Source organism: Hyaena hyaena, unplaced genomic scaffold, assembly GCF_003009895.1.
Source record: "Hyaena hyaena isolate Hyena2069 unplaced genomic scaffold, ASM300989v1 scaffold_500, whole genome shotgun sequence".
Taxonomy (NCBI): Eukaryota; Metazoa; Chordata; class Mammalia; order Carnivora; family Hyaenidae; genus Hyaena; species Hyaena hyaena.
In genome coordinates, this window is record NW_024081133.1 from 1,027,211 (window position 1) to 1,038,316 (window position 11,106).

Sequence of the window (11,106 nt, forward strand, 5' to 3'; positions counted from 1 at the left end):
CATTCTCTCTAGGCCTCAGTGTCCTCACCTGTAAAATGGGCAGAATGAGACAGCCTACGATCTCAGTCTCTAACTAAGACAATCTCTGACACCCCTTCTGGTTGCAGGACTCTGTGTCTGATTATGCCGAGATTATGGATTTGGGAGAAGTCATACCCTCATCCCCTTGCCCTACACAGTTCCTGCCTGAGAATCTTCTGTGTATCAGAGAGAACAGAGAAGTAACTCAATATTTGGACCCAATTTAGGAGTCTGTCCTGTCACTGGAGGAAGAGCCTCCCGGAGCGCAGGTGGCATGTGCCACCGTCCTGGGTGGCAAGTGATCACACCAGCCATTCCAGTTAGAGCAACAGCTCCCTTACACTGAGCACTGAGAGTGTGCTGGCCACCCTGGTGTGTATTTTACCTGTGTGACCTTATTAAATCCTCCGAATAGGTCCCCAAAGTGGGTACTTTACAGACCAGGAAATCAAGTGAAACCGCTTGCCCGAGGCCCAGAAGTGAGGAGCTGGGATTTGAACCCACCTTCTTAACCACCGTGGCCACCTGACTTCTGATACAGCCTTAGATTATCAATGATGTTTCTAGAAAGGAGGCAGATCTCATGTTAGACTCTGGACCATTTGTGTGTTTTCCTAGAGCTCCCCCAGGAGGTGAAAACAGCCCCAACTCTGCTATTCTTACTACATTTTGGGGAGAAGTCAGAAGGGAAAGAGGAGGCGTGTCCTCCCCACCGGGGACAGAGAGTGGAAGTCCGAGCTTGGGGAGGCCTCAATTAGGGAAGTGAGGGGTCAGAACTCCAGGAACCAACGGGAGGAGCCCCCAGGGCAGCTCAGGAGATCACCCTGAGAACAGGGCAGAGCTCAGGTGTTCCCCAGATGGGGCTGCCCTGCGAGGCCAGAGCTGGAAACCAGAACACAAGGGCGAAGAACATGGCAGGTAACCCAGCAGTCCCCAGGCCGGAAGCGCGCAGGCATGTGGGAGAACACCGCATCCGAAGCCTCTGAAGGCCCTGGGTTCCTCGAGGAGCGTAGGGTGGTTTGAAGTGCTCACGTGAAGCCAGGGCCCTTTGGTTCCTGACTCGAGGGTCAGAAGCCCCGCACGCCAGGGCTAAGGGACCCCCCCCACATCCTTTCCCTGTCCCCAAATCAGGGTGAGGGGAGGCCTGAGGCTGCTGTGTCAGAGCTCTCTTTCCTCCCCGGCCTCCTGAGCCCAGCGCCCAGCATCACCCATCCCTGGGCCAGTTAGCTGACACCAGTGCCTATTTGGCGCAGGGGGAGGGTAAGGAGAGGCAGAGGAGGAGGGAGAGCAGCGGGGAGCCCTGGGGTATGAGGGCCACCAGAGGCATTGTCCCTGTGCCCACCTGCTAGGGAGGGGGGTGGGGGCCAGCAGTGGCCCCACACTTACTGGCAAGCAGCCCTGTGTCTGGATCAGGGAATTAAGCTGTCCTCGCCTCTGCGGCATGAATAGGGCTGGGGGAGGGGTGGGGGGCGCTGTGACAGGAGCTGTCAGTGCTGGTATCCTGTCCCAGCAATTGTGGACAAGGCCAGGCAGCTCAAGACACCTGGATAGACAGGCCTGGAAGAGCAGGGGACAGGGCCTGCCAGGGGGAGGGGCAGGTGGGGACACAGCAACCTTTGTGTGAACCTGACCAGCGCTGGTCACGGGCTGCTTCCTGTCAGGGGGCTCCGGCCCTGTCCTGCCTCCCTGCACCTGGGCTCAGCGCACTGTGTCGCTCCCTCGCCCCTGCCTGGCTCCTGCTCAGGGCCAAGCCTGAGCTTCACTGGAGAGCGAGGATCAAGGTGAAGCTGGTGACAGCGACCCCCTTGCCATCGGCCTGGCCTCCCCGTCCTCTCCTCTGGGTTTTCTGCCGCACAGATGCCAACCAGTCTGCAGAGTGCTGGAGGCCGGTGGGGAAGCGTGGGAGCTGATGGGCGGCGTCCTGTGGAGGGGCACCTGGGGGACCCGCAAAGGCCTGCATGGGCCTGTCCCCGGAGGGGTCTGAGCCTCTGAGGAGCAGAAGTGCCTCAGGCTAGGCCCTGCCAGCCCCCAAGTCCCCCTGAGCCCTATGGCCGGACACCCTTATCAAGCAGAGCCCTTCATGGGCTTGGGTTTCTGTGGGGGATGTTTTGGGGACCAAGGTTCTAGGCCCTGGGCCTCAGCCCGGCTCCTTCCAAAGGCATCAGGCCAAGTGACTATGCCCACAGGCAGGGCACGGCAAGGCGGGCCACCTCCCTGGGCGGCAGCGGCAGACAGTCTCTCTCCCGACGTGCTGGCGAATTGGGGGAATGTGGGCACGATCTCAGCGGGAAGTGTGCATCTGAATGGCCCTCCGCCTGCTCTAACTACCACAGTATTTTCCATGGACCCGTGCCCTCATCACCAGCCTCCAATTTCATCCTCTCCTCTGGCCTGTCCCCAGGTCAGCCTGGAGGGGCTCCAGACCAGGGTCTGGAGTACTGGGAAGGGGAGGGAGCATCTCTGACCTTGCCGTTCCTGGAAAGGGGTGAAGTCCCAGGTGAACTTGGAACATGCCTGGTGCCCGTGAGCTCTGAGTGACGCCCTGAATTCAGCCTGGCCCCGGGGGCCACAACACGCCTTCCACTCCTCTTCCACAAGTGAACCGTGGCCCAAAGCCGGAGAGGGCAATAAGCAGAGCGAGGTACAGCCCCCGCACCCAAGTGCAGTCTAGCTGGAAATCCAAACGTGAAGTGGGAACCAATTCCCGGGGTGACTGGGGAGCTGGGGCTTATAATCATTCTCCCACATCCACCCGCCCCACAGCTGCCCGGCCCGGGCTCCGCTGGGCAGCGGTGGATGCAGGCACGATGCTCAGCCCTGTCCCGAGTCTACATTTCAGACACTGTGGGCCATGCCTACGGGGTGCTGGGAGACCACCAGCAAATGCGGGTGCGGCCTGGGCAGTGGGGTCGCCCGGTGGAGGGTGGAGAGGGGCATCCGGAGGAAAGAGGGCAGGTTTCTAGCTGCGTCTGCAGGTGGAGAGCAGGGCCCTGGGCAGGCGGGGCAGGGCTGGGGAGGAAGCTCGGGCCTGGTGAGCTGGGTCCAGGAGCTCGGACTCTAACCTGTAAATGGGGGGTGAGGGGACCGGGCAAGGGGTCAGAGGCCAGGGAAGCCCAGTGCAGTGAGTCAGTGCTGTGGGGGCCTGGGGGGCTGAGGTTCCTTGACATTCTCAGCTGGGGACTGAAGGACATGGCTCTTCTTGGATCCGAGGTCTCCCTCCGGCCCCACTGTGTCCCAGGTGGGCCTGGAAGGAGCCTCCAAGAGTCTGGTTGGCAGCACTTAGGATCCTTCTTGGGGCTCTTGTTCCTGACACCCCACAAACAGCCTGAGGCTGGCTGGCTTCAGGCAGACTGCTCCCAGACCCCGCGTCCCAGCCGGCCTGCCCTGGGAGTCTTCGTCTGTAGGCAGAATCTCACAGAGATGATGGGGCTTGAAGCTGCCCCTCAGATTCCAGAGGGAGAAACGGGAGAGGAAGACGTCTGATGAAGGGCACATGCCTCTGTCCCAACCCCCAGGCCCCAGGTCAAGAACTCTCCTAATAGAGTCAGGCTCTAAGGCTGACCATCACCTGTTTCTCTCCTCTGTTGTGCCTTCTGCCAGGGTCTCTCTTTATCCCTCTCCCTTTCTCTCTTGGTCTCTCTCTCTCTCAGCCTCTGTATGTGCTCATCCCTCTGCTGTTTCCTCTATTTAGTACCTTCTTCTTTCTCTTTAGACCTGGGTCTTTCCTCCTCTGTTGCTTGCTCTCCACCTCTTCCTGGTCCTCTCCTCTCTCTCTCTCTCTCTCTCTCTCTCTCTCTCTCTCTCAGGTCTGTCTTTCCTTTGTGTGAATGCCCTTCCCTTCTCTGGGTGGCAGCTGCTTACTCTGTCCAGCCTCCCTTTTCCCTGGGAGACAACCCCGTCCATCCTAGCCCTGGGACAACCTTCACAGAGACCACACCTGCATGGCACTCTTCTCCCTGGTCTCCCCAAAACTGGGGACCTGGGGGGGTAGTTTAGCCCCTGATAGTCCCCATCCCCTCTCTGCCCAAATAAACAACCTAAAGACTAACGGTGCTGCTCTGCACATGGTTCCAGATCAGCCCCTCACCCTCTCTTCCAGGAGGGCTGCCTCCCCTGAGCCCCTCCTGCACAGGATGAACTGACGCCTCCATCACCCAAAGGCTGTCGTCAAGCCGAGGCCCCACGCCCAGAGTGGTCTACTGGCAATGGGGAGACAGCTCCCTGTTATCGAGGAACGGGAGGAGGGACAGGCAGCAGGGGCTCTGCCTGCTGGAATTTTGAGGACGATCCTAGGGTCTGACTTCCAAGCTGGGCTCTCTCCACGGCTCACACACCTGCTTGAAGACTAGAAAGAAGGACGGGACACCCCTAGTCACGTCATCACTCACTTCATCAAGAAGTTTCCACTCTGTCTCAGTCCAGAATTTTCCATGTCGTGGAGGAGACCTGCCTGCGTCCTGCTCGCCTCTCCGGGCCCTCACCTTGTTGCTTTCATTCATGGGCACTTCACTCTCTTCTCCCTGGTGCTCAGATGGGCCAGGCTCCTCCCTGACTCAGATCTGGCCCCACACGTGCCCGCCTCTCCTCGCTTTGGCTCCTCTGCGCCCTCAAGGCCCCTTGGCCTGGCTGAGGTCCTTCCTTCAGACCCCAGCTTGACCATCCCTGTCTCAGGGAACACCGGCCAATCCTCTACACGACTGCCGGTCCTTCTCCGTGGTCTGGCCACCCGTGCCACAGCGTCACACAGTTGGCATGACTGAAGCTAACCCGTGGCCGCCATGGGTTAAGGGAGAGAATGTTTACTGGGAATCTACGGCGGGCCAGCTTCTAAGCTAGGACCTTTCCTACGGCCTCAGGAACCCTGCCTTTATAGAGGAAGAGGCTGAGATCAGAGAGGTGGAGGGTCAGCCCCGGGCACACAGCAGCAAAGCGCTGCCATTGCGGGATTTGGCTTTGGACGTGCGACCCTCCTTCTCCACACCTGGCTCCTCATCAGGACTTGACCTGAGGCGTCGGCACTGACCACCAAGTGCAGGTTGAGCTGTGGCTGCTAAGATGCCCATTGCAGCCATTTATAAATTCCCCGAGTTTCACAAACACCTGTCAAGTTCCATCTCTACACCAGGCACTGGGCTAGTGTGGGGGCCTGGACCTGCTCATATGGGTGTGAGTGGGCATCTCCAGGAAGTCACCTGTCTGCCTCTGTCCACTCATTCTCCACCCATGGTCTGTGTTGACGCCTGGGCAGGGCTGAATGGAGGAGGGGCAGACGTGGGCATGTGTGGGGGGGGGCTGTTGGGTGGAGGGGATGGGGGTAAAGGGGGACTGGGTTTAATGAGGTGACTGCCACTTGTAAATGAAACAGAAGGCGGGGCAGCTTGTGTGAACTTTAACCTCTCCTGTCTGTCTTGCCTTTCAACGGGAGCTTTACAGAGCAGTGGCCTCACTCAGAAAGGACCCACCGCACGCAGCCTGCGGAAGGGAGGACTGGGGACGCTCAGCCCCAGGGTAGGGGGAAGGAGGGCTGGAGTCCGGGGTGAAGGCTAGGTGCATTGCAGGCCTGCACCTCCGCTCTCCCTAACAGGAGCTTCGGAAAACAGAAGCAGGAGGCTAGATCTGAGGGGCGTCCATCGCAAACCCAGAAGCTTCTAAAACTGCAGATCCCCAGGCCCCTCCCCTGAGGTTCTGGGTCGGTCGGTTTGGGCTGGGGCTTGGAAACCTGCTTTTTTTTTTTAATCTCCCACAGTGATTCTTTTGCTCAGCCAAGTTTAGCAAGCACTGTTTGGGGACACTCGGGAATATCATTGGGCCACAGAATCTTCTGCTCACCGGTGGTAGGAAACTCCAGCTCTCAGGGATAATCACGGGCTCCTTTTACTGAATGCTCCCACGTGCCAGACAGCGTGCTAAGTGTTTTACAGCCATCGGCCCCGTGGGCCCCCTCATGATCCCACAGGCTAGGTGGCGTTACCTCCATTTCACACGACAAAGTGTGAATAACAGGTGGAAGATGAAAGAGCTTGCCCAAGGGGAACGCAGACCTGACATTTGAAAGTGGTTCCGGCTTGAAAAGTTCCGTTTTTAAGCACATGCCACCCTGTTGCCTTCATGGACCTATGGTCGCCATTAACATTGAGGGGTCCAGTATCCAGGAACCCAGAAATCATTGTCTCCTTGCATTCTAATCATAGTCCTGGGGCCAGCTCTGGACTTCATGGTTAAAGACCCCCTGCCGGGCAGAGACACCTGTCCATCTGTCTTATTCATGACTGCATCCTCTGGGCCTATGTCTGGCTTGTAGAAAATGCTTAATAAATTCTTACCAAATGCTTAATAAATACTATTTAAAAAAGAAAAGGACTCTCAATACCAAGTACAAACCATCCCCTTCTTCACTGGGTGCCAGGGGAGACAACAAAAGAGTTTCTCCCTTTCTCTCCAGAGCAGGGCAGTGGGGGTAGCTAGAAAGGGTAAGGATGTAGGGAAGGGTCCTGGGTGTGCAATTCGAGAGAGGGACGGCTATGAGAGAGAAGTGCCCCATTCCTCATGCCCTGCCAACCTCCTGCCTGCGTCCTGGGGGCTTAAGTGGGATCTGCCCCTAACCCCCCACCCCTGCACTCTTCTGGAAAGGGTATTATTGAAGAGCTGCTAGCCCAGGTCCGGGCCTGTGCGTTTGCCAGTATCTCATTCTCTTGAAAATGACATGCTGAAAATAACCATTTAGGGAGCATCTACGTTAGCCAGGCACTAAGCGACATAAAGTGGAAAGGACACCGTTTGCGATCTTAAGGGACAGAGAAGACTGGGCGCTGATAACAGGTAGGAGAATTACAACGTCGAGGAGTTGGGGTTTTCAGTCAGGGCTGAGGGAGAAGGCTGCTGGCACCACGGTTGAGATGTGTGTGGAGTTGCCCCCTCCCCTGAGGACAGCTGACGTGGGAGGGGAGGCCCTGACCTGTCCTCTCCTGCTGAGGTCCTTGGGGGGACCCTGCAGGCAGGGGATGGCCTGGGGGCCCCTGAAGTGCCCCTCATCCCCAGGGACGCCAGGCCATTCTCCCTTCAGGTAGAGGGACAATTAAAATTCTCTTACAAACCAGGATGCTGTTGAGAGTGCAAGGTGGCACTCAATAATTGCACCAGGACAACAGGCTTAAGCCAGGACTGTCCGTAGGCAACCAGGACTACAGTCACCCTATTTTGGGGTCACTATGCCTTCAGAGTTGGGGGCGCTGGGAGTCAGGAGTTCCCACTCCCAGTTGATGGCTGGAGCAAGTGGCCACGGCAGGATGTGGAGCATTGGCCCTAGCAGGGAGGGCACAGGGTGGGGGTGGGGGGTCAGGGGTCCTAGAGGTGACAGAGCTGGAAGGGCTCAAAGTGGACTCCAGGCTGTGGCCACATGGCTGCTCTGGGGAGCTGCAGCTAACCCGACTCTACCCTGCTGAGCGGGGCTAAAGTAGACTGAACAAAACGGATGGGCCCCAGAGGGGAAGTGGGGGGCAGCTGGGGAGATGCTTTCCTGCCCTGGCAGTCCCCGTCCAGGTCAGCCTGAGAACAGGGCTGCCTTTGGGTGCTTGAACCCTTTGCAGAATCTGATGAAAGCCAAAGGCATTCTTAGAAAAGGAACAAATGCTCTCCCACACAATGATTTACAGTTCCAGGGGATTTGTGGATCCCTCATCATCTTAGGAAATGAGGTCCTCCCTTTCTCTCTCTCTCCCTTCCTCCCTCTCCATTTCCTTCACCCCTTCTTATACACACACTCACAGAATTGTATTGAGAATTCACAATACCATAACATTCACCTAATTAAAGTGTACAATTAAATGTGTTTTTCCTTATATTCACAGAATTGGGGAACCCTAACAATTAATTTTAGAACATTTTCAACACTCCGAAAAGAAAGCCCTCAACCCTGAGTCATCAGCCCCCAAACCCCCTTTGTCCTCAGCCCAACCACTAATCTAATCTATGTTTTGTTTCTAAAGATTGGTCAATCTGGACCAATGAAATCCATTCATATAAATGGAATTATATAGTATGTGGCCCTTTTTAACTGGCTTCTTTCACTTAGTGTAATTTTTAACTTATTTTTGAAAGAGAAAGAGGGAAAATGAGCAGGGGAGGAGCAGAGAGAAGGAGACAGAATCGCAATCAGGACTTCATACAGTCAGAGGGCAAGCCTGACATGGGGCTTGATCCTACAACCTCGAGATCATGACCTGAGCAGAGATCAAGAGTCCAATGCTCAACAGACAGAACCAGCCAGGCACCCCTCAGAGTAATATTTTCAAAGCTCAACCTGCTGTAGCGTGTAACAGCACTTGATTTCCTTTCCCTGCTGAATAATATTCCATTATATGAATAGACCAAATTTTATTTATTCATTCATCAATTGATGGGCGTTTGGGTTTTTTCCACTTTTTGACTTTTATGCATAAGTCTTCTTTGAATATATGTGTATAAGTTTTTGGGTAGACATCATGTCTTCATTTCTCTTGGGTGTATATCTAGGAGTGCAACTGCTGGGCACATGGTAACTCTACATGTTGCCTTTGGGAAACTGTCAGACGGTTTGCCAAAAAGGTTGCACCATTTTACAGTACTGCCAGAAGTGCAGGGGGGGGTTAGTTTTTCCACATCTTTGGCAACACTTATAATTCTTGGTCGTTTTTGATTCAAGAGAGCCTAGTGGACATCCAGTAGTATCTCATTGCATTTTTTTTTAACTTTTAACATTTTTTATTTATTTTTGAGAGACAGAGCATGAGCAGGGGAGGGGCAGAGAGAGAGGGAAACACAGAATCCGAAGCAGGCTCCAGGCTCTGAGCTGTTAGCACAGAGCCTGATATGGGGCTCAAACCAACCAACTGTGAGATCATGACCTGAGCCAAAGTCATGTGCTTAACCCACTGAGCCCCCCAGGCGCCCCTCTCATTGTGATTTTGATGTGAATTTTTATGATTGCCCATGATGCTGAGAATCTTACCATGTGCTTGTTAACCATTGTATATCCTCTTTGGAAAAATGTCTGTTCAAATTGCTTGCTCATTTTTAAAGTGGAGTTTTTTCAGATATATGGTTTATCAGATATATGATTTGCAAAAATTTTACCCACTTCTGTGGGTTGTCTTTTCCCTTTCTGATGGCATCCCTTGAGGTGCAAGAGTTTTTTACTTCGATGATATCCAATGTATCCATTTTTCTTTTTTGTTGCTTGTGCTTTTGGTGTCATACCTAAGAAACCATTGTCTAACCTGAGATCACAAAGATTTATGCCCATGTTTTCTTCTAAGAGTTTTCTATTTTTAAGACTTATATTTAGGTCTTTGATCCTTTTTGAGTTGATTTTTGTATACGGTGTGAGGTAGGGGTCCAACTTCCTTCCTCTGCATGCAGACATGCAGCTACCCCAGCACTGTTTGTTGAAAAGCTCCCTTCCTCACTCTGTCTTCCTTTTCCTCTCCTTCTGCCCACGTCCCCACTCCTGAGCAAGGAAGGTGGGGTCATTGACTTAGTCATGTGACCCTGGCCAGGTCCTTTATGTTTTAGTACCTTAGTTTTCTCCTTTCTAAAAATGTATAAGATGAGTGTCTCCACAACTACTGTCTCAAAGAACATGCGAGGAGTAAGCCAGATGATGGAGAAAGTGTGGAGCAAATTTTGTGAGCACTTATTATCAGGTGCCAAACTGCGATGAAACAGAAAGATCTCTGCTTTCTTTGTCACATCTGCTCCTTGGGATTTTATATGCACATCCTTGGCAACTTGGTCCCCTCCACTTTCAACTCTTTTGTACCCTTCCTCAGCAATAGGACACCTTTTAGTCTCCGTCTTGAGTCAGTCAAGTATGAGGTCAAGGTCAAGCAGCAGTCTTTTGCTTTTCGAAAAATCTTTTTAAACAATCTCCAATGTGTTGAGATGTTCTATGCTCAGAGGGACTTTAGTGGGCTGAAACATCTCTTTTATAAACAAGAGGGTTGCACTTTATTTTTTTTTTTAAATATATTTTTTATTTATTTCTAGGAGAGAGAGAGAGAGACAGCGTGAGCAGGGGAGGGTCAGAGAGAGAGGGAGACACAGACTCAGAAAAAGGCTCAAGGCTCTGAGCTGGCAGTCAGCACAGAGCCCGACGCGGGGCTCGAACCCACGAACTGCGAGATCATGACCTAAGCGAAAGTCGGACGCTTAACCGACTAAGCCACCCAGGCGCCCCGAGGGTTGCACTTTATTCAGAGAGGTACAGAGAAGTAAACAGTTCAGGCAGAGACACCTGCTTTTATGAAGTCTGGAGGTGAGTCCTGGGGATTCCTGGGGCCAAGATTCCTCTATCTTCTCTTACTCTTCTTTCCCTTCACCACTCCATCATTCAAGTAATTAGTCAGATCATGTCCATCACTTGCTATGAATTATTCAAATACAGCTTATAGTCTAGTGGGGGAGCTGCAATTCTCTGGACCTCTGGACTTGTGGTGGATTGGGAAGGGGAAATACAAGGATGCCTCCCAGGCTCCTTGCTTGTTTCTAAGGTGATCTGGAACTTCCTTGTTTCTGTCTGAGGTGGTCTGTACAAAGACACAAGGTTGAAAATGGGCATTGGGTCAAGTACTGGTCTCACCACCTTTCTATTAGCTATGGGCTTTGGCCAAGCCACTTCATCTCCCTGAGTCTCAGTTTCCTGATCTATAAAATGAGGATAATGTGATTAATTTCCTCACAGGTAGTTGTGAGGCTTAACAAAACAGTGTCTATAAAACACTTGGATCTTGGATCATAACTTGAATAAAGTAAATGTTTCAATTAATGGTGGGTAATATTATTTTCTGGCTTTCTGTGCTTTATCTGTCTGGATTGCCGGGAGCTGAACTTCATCACCCACCTGATGGCACAGCCCAGGGGGTCGACAAGAGAAGACCACAGAGCGGTCCTCTGAAAGTGAAGCTGCTGATATCTCTTCTGCTATTCAATCAGCGTATTTTTCTTACTGGGCCTTTCCCTATGACTTAGCAGTCAGTTGATCATTAAAGGCACTCTAAAGAAAACATGTCCCTGTAAAAGGTTACAGAAAGGGTAGTTCCTAAGAAAGCA